Source organism: Setaria viridis, chromosome 8 (genome assembly GCF_005286985.2).
Source record: "Setaria viridis chromosome 8, Setaria_viridis_v4.0, whole genome shotgun sequence".
Classification (NCBI taxonomy): Eukaryota; Viridiplantae; Streptophyta; class Magnoliopsida; order Poales; family Poaceae; genus Setaria; species Setaria viridis.
The window spans coordinates 22,232,629-22,250,349 of record NC_048270.2 but is presented as its reverse complement, the minus strand read 5'-3'; the positions used below and the strand labels follow the sequence as shown (position 1 = coordinate 22,250,349).

The window sequence follows — 17,721 nt, the reverse complement described above, 5'->3', positions numbered from 1 at the left end:
TCTCATGGGATTTCTAGTGGACAAGATGATAAATCTCAAAGGAGAATTTTATTACGATGGACATTCAATAGCCATACCGAACAACACCATGACGGTAGGATCCTAAGAATGAAGAGAACAAATTATTGTATATGCAGTAATTGTATAAATACTAGTTTGATGTGTACAGTATACTAAGAATTGTATATATACACCGGTAGAAAACTCGGTATTAGTCCTAGTTGGTAGGGTGAAAATCTCCCGAAAACTAATCCGAGATAACGCAATCAAGACAAAAGGGGGGTGCCTTTTGTTCCGGGTCCCTAAACCGGGACAAAAGACTTCCTTTAGTCCCGGTTGGTAATAGGGGCTTCCACGCCAGGCGCGGGACAGGCTCCCTTTTATCCCAGTTAGTAATAATAACCGGGATAAATGGTTTTGCAAAAAAAATGCAAAAAAAAATTAAATCCCCATGGGATCCTAGGGAGGCCCCCCACACGCGATGTGCAAGTCACAAGTCACGCGACTTTCACGCGAAATATGGGCGTGCGCGGTTCATGGGATTCGAACCCATAACCTCAAGCTTCGCGCGTAGCTTCATTTCCATCCCACCTACACACCACATCTGACTATATAGGGGATCCAATCCTTTTATACTAACTTGTGGGGGACCCTTTTATCCCGGTTGGAAACACCAACCCGGATAAAAGACCCCCTTTTATCCCGATTGGTATTACAAACCGGGATAAAAGGGTCCGAGGGCTTTAGTTCTTTTTCAGCCACACGTGAGGGACCCTTTTATCCTGGTTGGAGTTTCCAACCGGGATAAAAGACCCCATTTTATCCCGGTTGGTGTTGTTGTCCCGGGTGGTAACACCAACCGGGATTGAGAGGGTGACCTTTAGTCCCGGTTATTCTTACCACCCGGGACAAAAGGGTCCCCCATGGGTAGCTGATTTTTTTACCCGGGACTAAAGGGTCCCCCACGGGTGGCGGATTTTTGAACCGGGATAAAAGGTGACTTTTAGTTCGAGTTGCAAATACCAACCGGGAGTAAAGCTCCGCGCACCCCCTTTCGTACCGGGCCTACTTTAAATCAGGATTAAAAGGGGTGCATTGAAAGTCAGTTCTCTACGAGTGATAGTAGTTATAATTAATATTATGGATATACTATCATGAAATATATATACGATAGGCATACAATACGAGCGTATACGTGTAAGTAGTGTACGCTAAGGATGTATATATATGTGTGTGCGCGCGCGTGTGTATGTGTGAAGTAACAATGTGCATGCAACCAACCGGGACTAAAGGAGGTCCTTAGTACCGGGTGAATGATCTGGGACTAAAGAGGAGGACCTTTAGTCCTGAATGATTATTCTCGGTTGGTTTTTGGAGAGATATGAGGCTTACTAACCGGGACTAATGCTCGGTTTTCCACCAGTGAACGGCAGTGCTGTGCTGCTCGCTGGCCTAACTTGGAATGGGACATGCATTATTTAGCTCAAAGCATCATCAGATGTGATGTTGCTGTAAGGTTTGATGGCTAGTGACACTACTGTACCTGTCATATATTGAGGATAGCAAATAAGGAACAGATACTCAACCATTGGCTATGCTCGGTGAAAATCCATTCAGAAACCAGCTTGTTCTGGTTAGGTTCGCATCAACAATGGCTCCAGTCGGCTTTGTCCACTAAGCGCAGATACGGTGGTGGTGACTCTTCCTCAACCTTGCGCTCGTGAGCTAGAGGAGACGCCTCCCAGGTCTGAATCATCGACATCCAGCGGCACCACCATCATGATGCAGCAAGTGGCCCGGAGGGGTAGTGGAGGGCGCCTTCGCGCGTGGTGATGCCATTCTATTCAGCTATGGCGACCTACAGTTGACAGCCTTAACCAACGCATACGGGGTGACTGAGGCTGAGGGGCCATCGATTCTCCGCGAGCATGGAAACAAATCTTAGTTATTAATTAGCACAACCAGGTGTTCATCCATGAGATACATAAGAAGACTATAGATATCGGAAAACTTTTTTTTTCCAAATTCGTAGAATTTTCCTCTTTTTCTAGTCTATCTCATACGTGGATTGCCACGGACACTAAATGGAGAACACTTGAGCCGGCAGGGTACATGCACACCTATGCATCAGGATCCAAGTGGCGCAAGTGGTGGACAACTCCTGTTATCTACCTTGGGTGCATTTTGCGTGGAGACCAATTATCCACCACTTGCCCACTTCACGTTGTGTGGACGAGGAATCTATGTTCTAATTGAGACTCCGCTTAAGTTTCGGAGGCAAGGCAACACAATATGACCGCGCCACTCATTTGGCTTACAGAACAACTCGTTCAGTACCCACAGAAACTGGCCGCCGCGTTCTCTGATGCCTAAACACAAGTACTTCTCAAAAAAAGCCCGTAGGAGCATCCCAGGCCGAAGTCGAAAGATTATCTTTACTGGTTGCGAGTGTTAAACAGTCAGATACATACATGGTACAAAATTATGGAAAATAGTTGGCACAATTATGCTCAGGCAAAAATATTGATTCTTACCAAGCTCTAAGAAACAAAGAAAGTGCATCTCACTACTAGATCAGGGGCTTCGGCTCACCACAAAAATATTGAAGAGAGATAGACTGAGTCCAGCATTAGTACCGGGTTTAATTGTCATTTTCCCTGAGGCACTTTGGTACTGGTTAGTAACACTAATTGGTGCTAATGTGGATACTTATAGATATACCTTAGCACCGGTTGGTGTTACGAACTAGTATCAAAGTGCCTCTAGGCTATTTAGGCCTTCTTCCTCCTCCAAGCTCGAACCATGAATACAGGACCAACAGTTGATGGCAACATGGGCCTAGAGGCACTGTCAGATTTTTTCACGATTTTTGTGGAGATTTCACCCATTAAAGATTAGCAACTTCATCCTATAATCTTTTGTTGTTAGGATGGTGTGTTTCTTGCTTATAGAGAAATTTGTCTTTTTTGTAATGTAGAGAATTTGAGAGATATTGTTATTCATATACACATCCATTTGAGCTATAATTTGTGTGGTAGTTTGCATGTATAAGATATTGCTTAGTTGAAGATCTTGATCAAATTGAGGTTAGAGGACTACATAAATGAGTAAAATTAGGATTGTGTGTTTCGTGCTTTAAAGTTCAGGGAAATTGATTACTCTATCCGTCCTAAAATACAAGCCATCCTAAAGATTTGAGGACATATTGTAGGAGTATCAAAAGACGCATGTACCCCTGAATTAATGGCAGTTGCAGATAACAAGGAACTTATTTTTAGTAATAATTCACCAATCAGCCACCCTTATCTTGTCAATTCTGGAAAGAATTGAATGAGCAAGAATTCAAATGTGCCTTGTATTTGAGGATAAATTTTAAACGCTTGGATGCCTTGTATTACAGGACGAAGGTAGTATGTATTTTCTAAAGGAGAGAATGAATTTTTTTATCTGTACATCCATTTGAGCTCTAATTTTTTTAGTAGTTTGCATGTATATATAGAAGTTAGTTACTTGAAGATCTATATCTAAATGAGGATAGAGAGCTAAATAAATTGGGACAATCTCCTATGTGTGTCTGTATATACCAGCTACAAAGATGCTTTTTTGGAGCTTCTTGCTGTCTTCTTTGCTCTCCAGCACAACTCAGCTATATTATACTCCCTCCTTTTCTAAATACCTGACATTTAGGACAATTTAACTTAGCTCATTTAGTATGAATTAGATTGTAACAATTGTCATGGATTTTAACTAGAGGGAGTATTGAGCAAAATGAGTACACAAGCCCCACGTAGGCCTTCTGATTCCCTTTTTTTCTTGTGTGCGTGTAGGCTGATTCAACTACTTGCTCTCTAGTATATAAAAAAAACTACTTTCTCTCTTCAAGTGTGAAAGCGGTGGATCTGCCCATTTCCTAGTTCCTTCTATATATGAAGCTGCACGCCGAGTGTGATGCTTCTTCCAGCTCAACTTCAAAGTGAGCTTCCAATGCAGCGTGGTCTAAAATGACAGCGATGCACCATACGATCGAGTAGCCAAAGATAAGGTCGCTGTCCTAGAAGGGCCATCCCATTTGCTCTGTAGTGTTGCAATAACTTTGAAAGGCGATCCCACTCATTCTATCTATGTGGAACGTCTTCTCCATTCATGTTCTTGAGGTAAAAAGATCTTGACCTCCGAATTTCTGTCACTAATAAGGGTGCAACCTAATTGTTTCGTAATTTTCATACAGTGTTTGCGTTGTTATACGCTATGGCGGAGGAACAACGAAGTAAACAAGATCAATCGCAAAGAGACACGAGATTTAACGTGGAAAACCCTCCCAATGCGAGAGGGAAAACCACGGGCGCCAGCCAGCAACAATCTTCACTATATTTGGGTGAGGTTACAAGAGCCGGAGATTTACAACTTGGGGATACCCTAACTTGGGGCCTTCCTGTATAGAAGTCTATGATGCCTCTTTTCCATGAGGGAGGTGGTCCATATATATAGGGAGGAAATACCCCCACAACCTCATCTATTAGCAATATGGTACTAATAGATGGTGTAGTCTCTCTAAACGCTAATGGGCCGCTTCGCTTTGGGCCGCTTCACTTCAGCCCAAGAATTTGGATCATAACCCAACAAAATCCACCTTGAGACAAATTCCTTCTTGTAGCATAAAACGAACCTTCACCCTGAAACAAACAAAGAAAACACCTTCGGCGCCAAATAGCCTCTTGGGCTAAACAGTAATACCAACTAAGCTTGAGCAAAGCTCAAACTTAGCAACAGGAATCGGCTTTGTGAACATATCAGCATGATTTTCATGAGTGCTAATCTTGCATACCTTTAGCTTGCCCTTTGCAACAATATCTCTAACATAATTATATTTAACCTCAATGTGCTTTGTCCTCTCATGAAACATCTGATCTTTAGTGAGATAAATTGCACTCTGGCTGTCACAAAACAAGTTAACGCAAGAATCAACTCCAGCAATTTCAGCAAACAAACCTTTTAGCCAAACTGACTCTTTACTTGCTTCACAAATAGCCATATATTCTGCTTCAGTGGTGGATAGCACAACAACATCCTGCAAATGTGCCTTCCAGCTCACAGTACAACCTCCAATGGTAAAAACATAACCTGTGAGCGATCTTCGCTTATCCAAATCACCAGCATAATCAGAATCAACATAGCCAACGAGTCCTTTTTCAGTCCAGCCAAACTTCAAACAAGCATCCGATGTGCCTCGCAGGTACCTAAAAATCCACTGAACGGCCTTCCAATGCTCTTTACCAGAATTAGCCATATATCTACTGACCATAGTCATAGCATAAGATAAATCCGGACGAGAGGAAATCATGGCATACATCAAAGACCCAACAGCACTAGCATATGGAACTCTAGACATGTACTCAACTTCCTCATCAGTGCTAGGATAGTGTAAAGCTGACAATTTAAAGTGAGGTGCAATGGGAGTACTAACATGCTTTGAATCATGCATGTTGAAACGATGAAGTACTTTCTAAATATAATTTGGTGACTAAGAAACAATAAACCAGAAGCACGGTCTCTAGTAATTTCCATACCTAGAATTTTCTTAGCAGCACCAAGATCCTTCATGTCAAATTCAATGCTCAACTGAGCCTTTAATGCAGTGATTTCTTTCTTGCTTTTGGCAGCAATCAGCATATCATCAACATATAACAGCAAGTATACAGGTGATCCATCAACAAATTTAATGTAGACACAGCTATCATAATCAGATCTCTTAAAACTATTTGACAACATAAATGAATCAAACCTCTTATACCACTGACGAGGAGACTGTTTCCAACCATACAAGGACTTCTTCAATTTGCAAACATGATCCTCCTTACTAGGCACTATGAACCCTTCTGGCTGGTCCATGTATATCTCCTCCTCAAACTCTCCATGCAATAATGCTGTCTTCACATCTAGCTGCTCAAGCTCAAGATCACGCATAGCAACAATGCTAAAGAATGTACGGATTGAGCTATGCTTCACAACTGGGGAGAACACATCATTGTAATCAACACCTGGAATCTGATTGAAGCCTTTAGCTACTAACCTTGCCCTAAACCTCGGAGGCTCACTAGGAGATATACCCTCCTTCCTATTGAAGATCCATTTGCAATGCACGGTCTTCTTATTTTTAGACAAACGCACCACATCCCATGTGCTATTTTTCTCCACGGACTGCATCTCTTCTTGCATAGCTGAGATCCACTTCTCGCAGTCTCCAGAAACAATGGCTTCAGTGTACGTGGCCGGCTCATGAGTGTTCTCCACCTGTTCAGCACAACTAATAGCATAATAAATCAAATTACACTCTTCAATCAACTGGGATCGAGGGCCACAAGTCCTCTTTGCTCTGCGAAATGCAATAGGCTGATCGTCTTGCTACAAAATAAGAGGTGAGTGCTGAACAGTATCAATAGTGTCATCAACAAATTTATCCTCCTGATCATCCATGTGCTTCACCTGCACGCTCACATTCTGCTACTCATCATCAAATTTGTTTGGTACAATATCTATGGGCAAACTGTCATTAAACATCACAGATTCATTAAAAACCACACTCCTGCTCATGAAAGTCTTTCTTGTTTCAAGATTCCATAGCTTATATCCTTTTACTCCAGAACCATAACCAAGAAACAGACACTTAATAGCTCTAGGCTTCAATTTTCCATTATCAACATGAGCATAAGTAGTGCAACCAAAAACTCTCAACTGTTAATAATCAGCAGGCGTACCAGACCATACTTTAATAGGAGTTTTCTTGTTGAGTGGAATAGAAGGCGACCTGTTGATCAAATAGCACGCAGTGTTGATGGCCTCTGCCCAAAAACGCGTGCTCATCTTCGCGTTGGACAGCATGCAACGATCCTCGATATGATGGTTCTGTTCATGCGCTCAGCCACACCATTCTGCTGCAGAGTGTACGGAATGGTGCGATGCCTCACAATGCCTTCCTTCCTGCAATAATCATTAAACTCATGCGAGCAAAATTCACCACCATTATCAGTACAAAGTAGCTTTACCTTTTTCTCAATTTGCCTTTCTATCATTACTTTCCACTCTTTAAAAGTAGCAAATGTATCATCTTTACCTTTCAAAAAATAAGGCCATACTTTTCTAGAGTAATCATCAATGATATTTAGCATATAATTTGCACCGCCATACGAGGTCTTACGAGAAGGTCCCCACAAATCTGCATGTACATACTCAAGTATACATTTGGAGCGATATACCGCGGTATTGAACTTTACCCTCTTCTGCTTACCAAAAATGCAGTGCTCACAGAAGTTCATCTTACTTTGAGTGCAGCCATCCAACAGGTTTCTCTTCATCAATTCTGCTATACCAAGTTCACTCATGTGCCCAAGATGCTTATGCCAGAGGTTAGTATTATTATCAGAGGTAGTAGCAGCCGTAGTGGAACCATGCAAAGTACTTCCTCTAAGCACATATAACTTGGCAGAATTCATATCACCAACCATGTAAACGAGAGAACCTCTTGATACCTTTAAAACTCCACCTGAAGAGGAGTACTTGTACCCATCATCATCGAGTGTGCTAAGGGAGATGAGATTTCTTGCCATCCTTGTATATATCGCACATCGTCCAGCGTGCGAACTATGCCATCATGTGACCTGATCTGAACTAATCCAATGCCCACGATCTCACATGGGTTGTCATCTCCCATGCGTATGACATCTCCACTCTGCACAGGCTTAAAGAAACTAAACCATTCTCTGTTAATATAGATATGAAATGAACACGCCAAATCGAGTATCCATTCATCATGACCAGCAACACAACCAGCAAATGTGACAAGGCAATCTCCCGAATCAATACTATCAGCACCAGAGACCACAGAGGCATTACCTTCAGTTTTATTTTTCTGTTGATATGCGGCATTCCTCTTCTCCTTATTCTTTACCTTATACCAATCCTCGATGAAGTGGTTTGTTTTCTTGCAGTACTTGCAGAACTTCTTATCCCTGAACTTTGAACATCCTCTACCATGCTGGCTCTTGTTGCGATTGTTGTTGTCGTAGGACTTCTGCTTAGATCTGCCCCTAACCTGCAACGCTTCGTCCTTGGAGGACGACGACTCACCCTGCACCATACCTTTCATCTTCTCCTTACTTTGGAGTGTCTCATAAACCTCCGCTAGGATTAGTTCATGGCTTAACAATATGGTGTCATGAAAATTTGAATATGAACCAGGCAGTGAGCATAGTAATAAAAGACCTAAATCCTCATCATCAAATTTTACCTCCATGGATAACAGATTGGTCATGATCTCCTTCAAGACTAGTACGTGATTCATCACCGATCCTCCTTCCTGCAACTTGTGTGAGAACAACTTCATCTTCATGTGCATCTTACTGGTGAGATCTTTTGACATGCAGATCGATTCCAGTTTCAACCAAAGTTCCGCAGCAGTTTGCACCTGCAGCACTTCTTGCAAGATATCATTAGAAAGATGAAGTTGAATGAGCGACAGAGCCTTACGATCTTTACGTTTCTCTTCAAGAGTCCATTCTTCCTTCTTCTTCTTCCCGAAGCAAACAAGCGCTTCATCAAGATCCTGTAATTGGGTGAGTATCGCCCTCATCTTCACTTGCCACAGCAAGAATCTCGTCTTGTAGTCGAGTAGCGGTAGATCGAACTTCATCGACGCCATCGTGTTGACCTGATCTGAAAAACTCAGCTCTGATACCACTTGTTATACGCTATGGCGGAGGAACGACGAAGTAAACAAGATCAATCGCAGAGAGACACGAGATTTAATGTGGAAAACCCTCCCAATGCGAGAGGGAAAAACCATGGGCGCTAGCCAGCAACAATCTTCACTATATCTGGGTAAGGTTACAAGAGCCGGAGATTTACAACTTGGGGATACCCTAACTTGGGGCCTTCCCGTATAGAAGTCTATGATGCCTCTTTTCCATGAGGGCGGTGATCCATATATATAGGGAGGAAAAACCCCCACAGCCTCATCTATTAGCAATATGGTACTAATAAATGGTGTAGTCCCTCTAAACACTAATGGGCCGCTTCGCTTCGGCCCGCTTCACTTCAGCCCAAGAATTTGGATCATAACCCAACATGTGTTGGGCTTTTCTCTCTGTACGAAGTCTTTCAGCTGTATCTCTAGGAGTACCTTGTTGTTTCTTCAATTCTATGTTCATTGCAGATATTTTTACAGATTGTTAGCTGCTTCAAGCCATATGTTCAAACGGATTCCTTTGAACTGAGATCGACTTAGCTGATTATTCAGCTTGTACACGGATACATTAATTTTAGCTTTGCCATATAGTGCCATGATTTCGGCATCTAGCTTCGTTAGCAGGCTTCACAAAGCAAATAATCTTTCATATTTGCAATTGGCTTCGCTGCTGCCAGCTCAAATATCTTGCCGAGAAGCCCCCCAAAGTACCTGTTGGATAAAAACAGTAGGCCTTGACAGTCAAAGAGATTTAGAAGGGATATCATCCTCACGGTGAAAACAAAATATATATACACCAGAAAATAGAAAAAAAAGAAACAGCCAACTTTCATAGGCTGAACCACTAGCAATGTCAGAAATTAGTCCACCGCGGCGACGAGCTGCCTGCTAATCTCCACGAGCGGAAGCGTCAATTGAAACCACCGAGGTAAACTTGAACGATCACAGATGACAACAGAAACATGATCTTTGTTGATGAGGTTCTGCTGAAGCTCACATCCCCAGGGCATGACTAGGGATGCTCCTTCCCAATACCGCAACACCGGCCGCTCCGAGATCCTGGCATCGTGCCGCCTTCCCCTGTGAGCTTGTCCGTCATGGTTACAACAGCTGCTCTCCTCTTCTATTTACGAGGAGGTTCGGGCTACAGAGTATGCACGAACTCTACCCTATACTGCTAAGTACAACTCAAGTCCCATCATAACCGAACTATACAAATATTCAACACAATATCTAACAAACTTCACCTTGGCGAATATTCTGCCACCTTGAAGCTGTCATGTGCGAACCTCCATGTACACCGACTTGAGTTATCACCTTTGCCCCTCTTATCAAGAGCTGCCCAAAGAACCACGCAATCATTACTGAGTCACATATCGAAATTGCCGCACTAGCATTGTTCTTCCATTACCGTTGCCATACTACGCCGCACCGTAGTCTCCTACAGCCATGTCCAACCCGCTTACTCCAGTTGCAAGTAGAGATACCACGGTTTATACTTCTTTCCAGTTCAGTCCATTGAAGCTTCTTCGCGCCTTCCGATCCATGCTTTAGAACCCTGCACATGCCACTCGAATCGATCCACGCCTTTACTGATTTGGAAACATGCAAATTCGTCTCATGCAAACCTGCATCCTGAGGTCGCGCCGCGTGTCGCCACGTCATAGAGAACAACAACCTCATCAGCTGCCACACTCCTATGTTGTCATCATTGATCCTGTCGTCGCCTCTGACCCACGGTCTGACTAGCCTATTGCACCAGCCTATCCGTGCACCACGGTATGTTCACCATCCAAGTGAACTGTCCACCAGTTATCCTGAACTGTCTGCCATGTGCCCTACGAACTGTTCGGCCTAGTCTATCCATCACAGGTAGATCCTAGTGAGCTCTCCACACCTCGACCATGACAACCTGTCATTGACTCCATCGCTCCTAATCACCCACTGAACCGCCATCGACCTTCTATCAGTCACCATGTGTAAACAATTGAACATTGTCGACAGCCTCTGCTCATCGCCAACGAGCATGCAACACTGGCCCGAGGTCTGATCCATGCTACCTCTCCTCCTTCTCCTGTTGCAATTCTCCATTAGCTTTCCACGACATCTGATCCTGTTGTGCCCTGTAGCTCCATTGTGCGTACAACCCTACCACACTCCCACACAATATACCTGTCGCCATAAACTGATCCGACTGACATCAGTGGCGGATCTAGAAACGGGCTCCGCCCCGGGCTAACTAATATAAGGCTTGAAATCTTACTAGCCATACACTATTAGATATAATATATTTTTCAAAGAGCACAATTCAACCAATAGACTCAAACAATACATAGAATATTGAAGGTAGAAAAGTACCAAATTAAGAGTCTTCCATGATAAAAAAAGAACCATACATGTCTTCATGAATTAACACCACTTCCACTTGTTCCGACATCCGCAATTCTACATTAAAATTTTCAACATATCAGCCCTATATAAAGCAAGATAACATTATGTATTTAAATAGACTAATACAAGTAAACAACACGCACCTTGAGCACTCGTTTGACAAATTCATCTTACGGTTTCTTAAGCCTTGAAAGCGCTTTAGAATTTTTTCATCTTCAATCGACGCAAACAAATCTCGCTCAATATAGCACATCATGCTATTATTCAACCAATCATCATTCATTTTATTTCTTGGTTCAGTCTTGATAATATTCATAGCAGAGAAGGCTCTTTCAACTGTTGTTGTTGCCACCGGCAAAATCAATGCAAGTTCAATGAGACGATACACCAAAGGAAAAACTGTATCTCTTCCAGTCTAAACCATCTTCTCAGCAAGGTTCCCAAGATCAATACAAGTGTCAAAATTATCATCATTTCTGACTTCATCAATGAATATAGGAAGGTCACCCGCAAGCTTTTTGCAGTCATAATCACAAAAGTCATCTTTATAAATCTTAGCAAGCTCAACTAACTTCTGTACTTCAAAGTTGGCAAAAGAATCCCTCGGATCAAGACAAGCAACGCATCTCAAGAGTTGAGTTGATCTTTCTGGAAATCGATTGTTTAACTCACAATAAACTTGATCAATCACAACATTAAAAATTCCATGATGAAAATGATGGTAGTAACTCACTAGTTTAGCACCACGACATCTCGAACGACCTCTAACTGGTATCATATCTTCCATATTAGGAATTTCTATGTTGTTGAGGAGGCAAAACTCCTTTACTTCTTCAAAAAGGGCATCCCAACCATTTTCCCTCATTTCATTCATATTTCTCATCACAGAGCCAATTAATCCTATTGCACGAACAATGTTTTGATTTTTCTTTTGCAAATATTGTGACAAGTCTTGAGTCATCCCCAGTACTCTAATCATAATATGTAATATAAACACAAATTCAAATGACTCCATTCTTTGAATCAATCCAGAGGCTGTAGTTTTTTTTCCCCATCAGTTCCATCTTCACTAATATTTTCCAACACCTCCAGTACAGAGGACCACATGATCATAAGACGTGCCAATGTTTTGTGATGTGTACCCCACCGTGTATCACCAGGCCTAGCAAGACTAGTTTCTTGGTTTTTCCCTCTCCCAGAAAAAATAGCACTACTATCTAACTGCTCAACAAGCTTATCATGATGACTTTGAAGGAGTTGATCTTTCCTCTTGCAAGAAGCACTAACAACATTGACGATTGAAGTGACATAATTGAAGAAATCAAAAGTTGAGCCACAACACTTGGCTACAGAAACTACCACAAGCTGCAATTGATGAGCAAAACAATGGATGTAAAAGGCATATGGGTTTTCGTTCAATACCATTCTTTGTAACCCATGAAATTGTCCTCTCATATTTGAAGCTCCATCATATCCTTGCCCTCTAATCTTGGAAATAGATAGACCATATCTTCTAAGCATAGTGTCCAGTGCTTCTTTTAGTGAAGTTGATGTGGTGTCAGAAACATGTTCAATGCCAAGAAACCTCTCAATCACACTTCCTTTATCATTGACAAACCTACAAGAGAAAAGAGAAAATAGTGTTACTTGAAAGCAACAAAACAAAACTAATAAAATAACCAAATAGAGAGAAGGTATGTACCTCACAACCACAGCCATTTGTTCCTTAATAGATGCATCACGAGCCTCGTTGACAAGAACCGCAAAACAACGATCTCCTATTTCACTTTTAATTAGCTCACTTGTCTCCTCTGCACAAGCCCTAGCCAAATCTTTCTGAACCATTGGACTACTCATTTGATTATTCCCTGGAGCATTTTCACCAGTCACAAGTGCAGCCTTAGGATCCTTCTTTCTGTACCATTCGAGCATCTCCATAAAGTTCCCTTTATTTCTTGATGTTTTAGACTCATCATGCCCACGAAAGGCTAGAGCTTGCAAAAGGAGAAATCTAGCAATGCCTAACATGATACTTAAATGAGCTTTATATGCCTCCTCTTCTGCTGCACTTGTAACAGTCCGCACATGTTCAACACTTTGCCTCTGATTTTTGAAATCAAGTGCACGCTTTCTTGCATTATTATGAAAGCCATCAATTGATTGAGCATGCTCCTTGAAACAATTTTTTGCATTCTTCCAATTTCTAAACCCAACTTTGGTAAATGTATCATTAGAATGAAACCCAGCTTGTTGTGGCTTAAAGAGATAGCAATAAAAGCCATAAGCTGCATCCTTGGCTACACTGTACTCTAACCAATCAAATTGATCAAACCATGATCCAACAAATCCTCTTGATTGGCCTTTACCATCTTTTTTCGTTTTTGGAAACTTATGACCAGCTGGCCTATATGGACCTATTTGTAGATATGCTCTCCTTGCCTCATCCCTAATGTCATGATGAAAATCATCAATTGGCTTCCTTTGTCCTGGATCAGCAACTATATCTCTCATATCAAGTTCAATCCGTGGTCTTTTTTGCTCAACCCGGCTCTCTATAGTTTCGGCACTACCACTACTCTTTGTTGCATCTTTTTTAGCATAGTATTTCTCCATTCTAACTTCTAAGATATGAAATGTTGCAATTGCAAAGTAAGACTCAATCACTCAAATACCAGTCCTGCTCAATCATTCAATGAAATGAAATATTCATGATTTTCCATTTTTGCTAGTAGGCAGTAGCAATCATAGAGCAATTTTCAAAAAAAAAATAAAACCTTTGCAGTTCAGCAGACACCAGACATCAGGCCTGGGGGCAGGCCGGCAGGGCACTGGCCGAGTGGCCGGCCGCAGCCCGCAGGGGCCAGGCGCCCAAGCGCTAGGGGCCAGGCCGCCAGGCCAGGGGCAGCCGGGCAGGGCCGCAGCCCGCAGGGGCGCCGGCGCCGCGCAGGGCACTGGCCGGCCGGCGGCCGCAGGGGCCAGGGGCCAGGCGGCAGGCGCCCAGGCGGCAGGGGGCCGGGCGGCCAGCGGGGGCGCCGGGCGCGGCCGGCCGCGCCACCGCGTCACGGCCAGGGGCAGACGCCGGCACCGCGGCACGCCGCAGACCGGAGGTCGGAGGAGCGCCGGGCGGATTTGCCGGATTTGGCGGATTTGGCGGCTGGCGCGTGGGGAGCCGCCAAGGCGGGGACGGCGGACGGTGGGGCGCCGGGGCCGCCGGGCGCCGAGAGCAGGTGGCGGCGCGCACGGCCGGCGGAGGCGCGGCCAAGTGCGGCGCTGCCTCCGGCCGGACTCTGGAGCGGCGGAGCCTGGGGCCGGGACTCGTCGCGGCCTCGCGGGCGTCGAGCGGATGTGGGCTCAGCCGCTTAGGGGAGCCTGCCGGGGACGGCGGCGGCCGGCGGGTGGCGGCGCGGCCGCGCGGGTGGGGGTGGGTGGGTGGCGGCGCAGCGGACTAGTGGACAGGAGGCAGGGGCACAGGCAGGGCGACGGGCCGGGTGAATTCGCGAACCAGTACGAGCCAGAGCCAGCTAGAGCGACTCCGCGAGGCCCGCGACGGGCGACGGCCCAGCTAGAGCGACTCCGCGTCCGCGAGGCCCGCGACGGGCGACGGCCTGCTAGCCAGCCTACTGGGCTTTCTCCTTCTCGAGGTGGGCTAATAGGCTGATAGGCCTTTTTATGCCATTATTATGAAGCAATTTTCCACTGGGCCTCGCCCCGGGCTGCAGCCCGAGCAGCCCGGGGCCTAAATCCGCCCCTGACTGACATGGCTCATCGATCGCCAGACTATCTGCCTGCTTAGGTTCATCACCGAACCCAACTAGTCGTTGAACGTGAACCCGTTGATTCACATCGTCGCCTTCGTCCAGCCTGCTCGCACGCCAGCTCAGACTTTCAAATGTCCACCGCCGAGCCTTGCACCCTGTGCGTCTTGCTCCGGACTTTGACCTCCCCGGCCTGCTCTATGCGACGCACTGCTGATAGCTCCTTCATCTGCACGACCACATCACACTGCCTAGCCGCATTGCTGCCTGCCTCCTGCGTGTTACACTAGCAAAGAAAATAAATGACCGAAGGGAAAAAAGAATAAACAACGCACAACCTCCCAAGCTTGAGTAGCTAGCTTCTCCCAAGGCACCGTGCTGTCTCGTTTCTTTTTCTTCTTCTTTATTTACTTATATTCTCTTTTATTAAATCGGCCACAACTCCTTCAGCCTTTGGCTAATTAATGGGCCCGCTGATCCAGTAACATGGCCGATCCCATATGCAACACGACACAGCTCCTCCACAGCACCCTACGACTTCATAGCACACGCGCATGCGTATCACGTACATACATGCAGGCCTGCAGCACCTCGCCACGCAGAACACCAAATCCATTAGGACTCCAACTGCCCGATCCGACGAGGAAACTGCTGCACACGCACATTCGACCATGCAACACGAAGCTACTCGGTGCTCGTCGACGACTGCTCTCTCAACGACGACTTCCACGTTGCCCACGAGTTACCGCCGCTGCTTTTGTACACTCCTGCGCACACATATGCGCAATGTCTTCGCGCTGGCCTCCGTACCCTAGCAGCGGCCACACACGCACCAACGAGGTGCCCTGACTTTCATCATGCTCCACCTTACGCCACATTTGCGTCCTACCGATCGCATGTTGCGCGACGTCTTGTACATGCATAATCCTCGTGACTCCAGGTGATCTTCTGCACAGCTTCTAGATCCAATCTAACCATAGCTCTTGATACCAATTGTTAGAAATTAACCCTCCGCGGCGACGAGCCGCCAGCTAATCTCCACCAGCGGAAGCGATGATTAGATCTACCGAGACGAACTTGCACGATCATAGACGACAACGGAAACACGATCTTTGTTGATGAGGTTCGGCCGAAACCTACACCCACGAGGCATGACTACGGGCGCTCCTGCCCAATACCGAAACACCGGGCCGCTCCGGCGTCCTGGCATCGTGCCGCCTTCCCCATGCGAGTCTGTCGCTATATTATCATGGTTACAACAACAGCCCACCTATCATATTTATGAGGAGGCTCGGGTTACAGAGTATGACACAGACTCTAACCTATATTGTTAAATACAACTCAAGTCCCATCATAATCGGACTGTACAAGTATTCGACAAAATATCTAACAAGTAAGAATAATTAATTTAAGGACTACCAAAACCTCACCTCATCTTGGAGTACCTGACTCATAAGCGACGCCAGTACTTACACTTAAGAAACTCAGAAGATATATTAACTGGCAGCTCGCACAAAAAAATTTATAGAGTACAGAAGGGCTTTTCGATCGGGTGGCTTAACTACAAGGTAGTAACTCGGCATCTGTTCATGTTGTGAGGGCCTTATGGGTGGCAAAAGCAACTCATTGTCTGCGCCTTGGGATGACTGAATGTGTAATATATATTGTACAACATCCCACTTTATTCGTGTGTAATGTTAAATATGCACAAATCTATAATTTGAAAGAACAATAGTGTATCTTTAAATGTATGAAACTCAGCCAAAGTTATGGCCAACCCTCTTTTTCGCCTCTAATGTAGAATTTAATAATTTAAAAGGTAAGGTGCATTTAGTAGAATTTAATAATTTAAAGGTAAGGTGCATTTAGCATGGTTGCCATGCAAGTATGATTATTTTGGCTCTTATGTATTTATGTAGATCTTAATTTGAAGTTGATTCAAATCCAGATAAAACAAGTATAAAACTTCCAACCTAATCCCTAATCATCAGATGCACCTGGTTTTAATTACCTCACAAATCCGGCCCAACCCTCACTGGTGAGGAATGCGCCTTCAGTACCGGGTCCAAACCCCCATTTAGTACCGGTTGCGCAACCGGTATTGCTATGTCGCTACTAAAGGGGGTCTTTTAGGACCGGGTCAAACAACCGGTACTAAAGGGAGACTTCTGGTACTAAATTTGCTACCACGTCGCGTGTGGCTGAGGCTAATTTAGTACCGGTTGGTATTACCAACGGGTACTAAGGTTTTTTTCTTTTCATTTTCTTTTCTATTTCTTTACTCTATATTAGTATTTTTTTTCTTTACGTATTCTAGTTCCTAATACGCTAATATATCTGAAAGTTGTATTTGATTTATAATATTACATTTGAGATAATATTATATATAGACATCTTGTGCATACACATATATGAGTAATATTAAATTGCATTAACTTTTAAAGTTCAACATTTTCGATTAACTGTTCTGAACCCGAGTCCGGATGGTGATGTAGATTTGATCCATCATTATGGAACTCTCCCGCTAGATCTACTACTTCTTCCAGAAGAAATCCACAGAGTTGTTCTTGAATTGCCCTAATTTTTTCCATCTCGAGGAGTTCTTCCTTCATGTGCATCATCTGTCATTGGCAAAGCATATTATATGAGATCAATCGATCTGCACAATTAGAACTAATATATATTTAAGAATTTTTTCTATGTACTCTGAGATCAAGGTCGATCACACGTTTTGGACCTACAAAGCCATTGATGTTCTCACATATGTAGTATACGCATAAATTAATTCCCTCATTCTGTGTCAAACACTATATATATATGGAAAAAGAAGTTATG

At 44.1% G+C, this 17,721-nt stretch overlaps 1 pseudogene; it reads right to left on the bottom strand.

The window, feature by feature from the left end:
* Positions 1-9,357: 9,357 nt before the first annotated feature.
* Positions 9,358-13,744, bottom strand: LOC117834371 (uncharacterized; annotated as a pseudogene).
* Between the last annotated feature and the right edge of the window lie 3,977 nt (positions 13,745-17,721).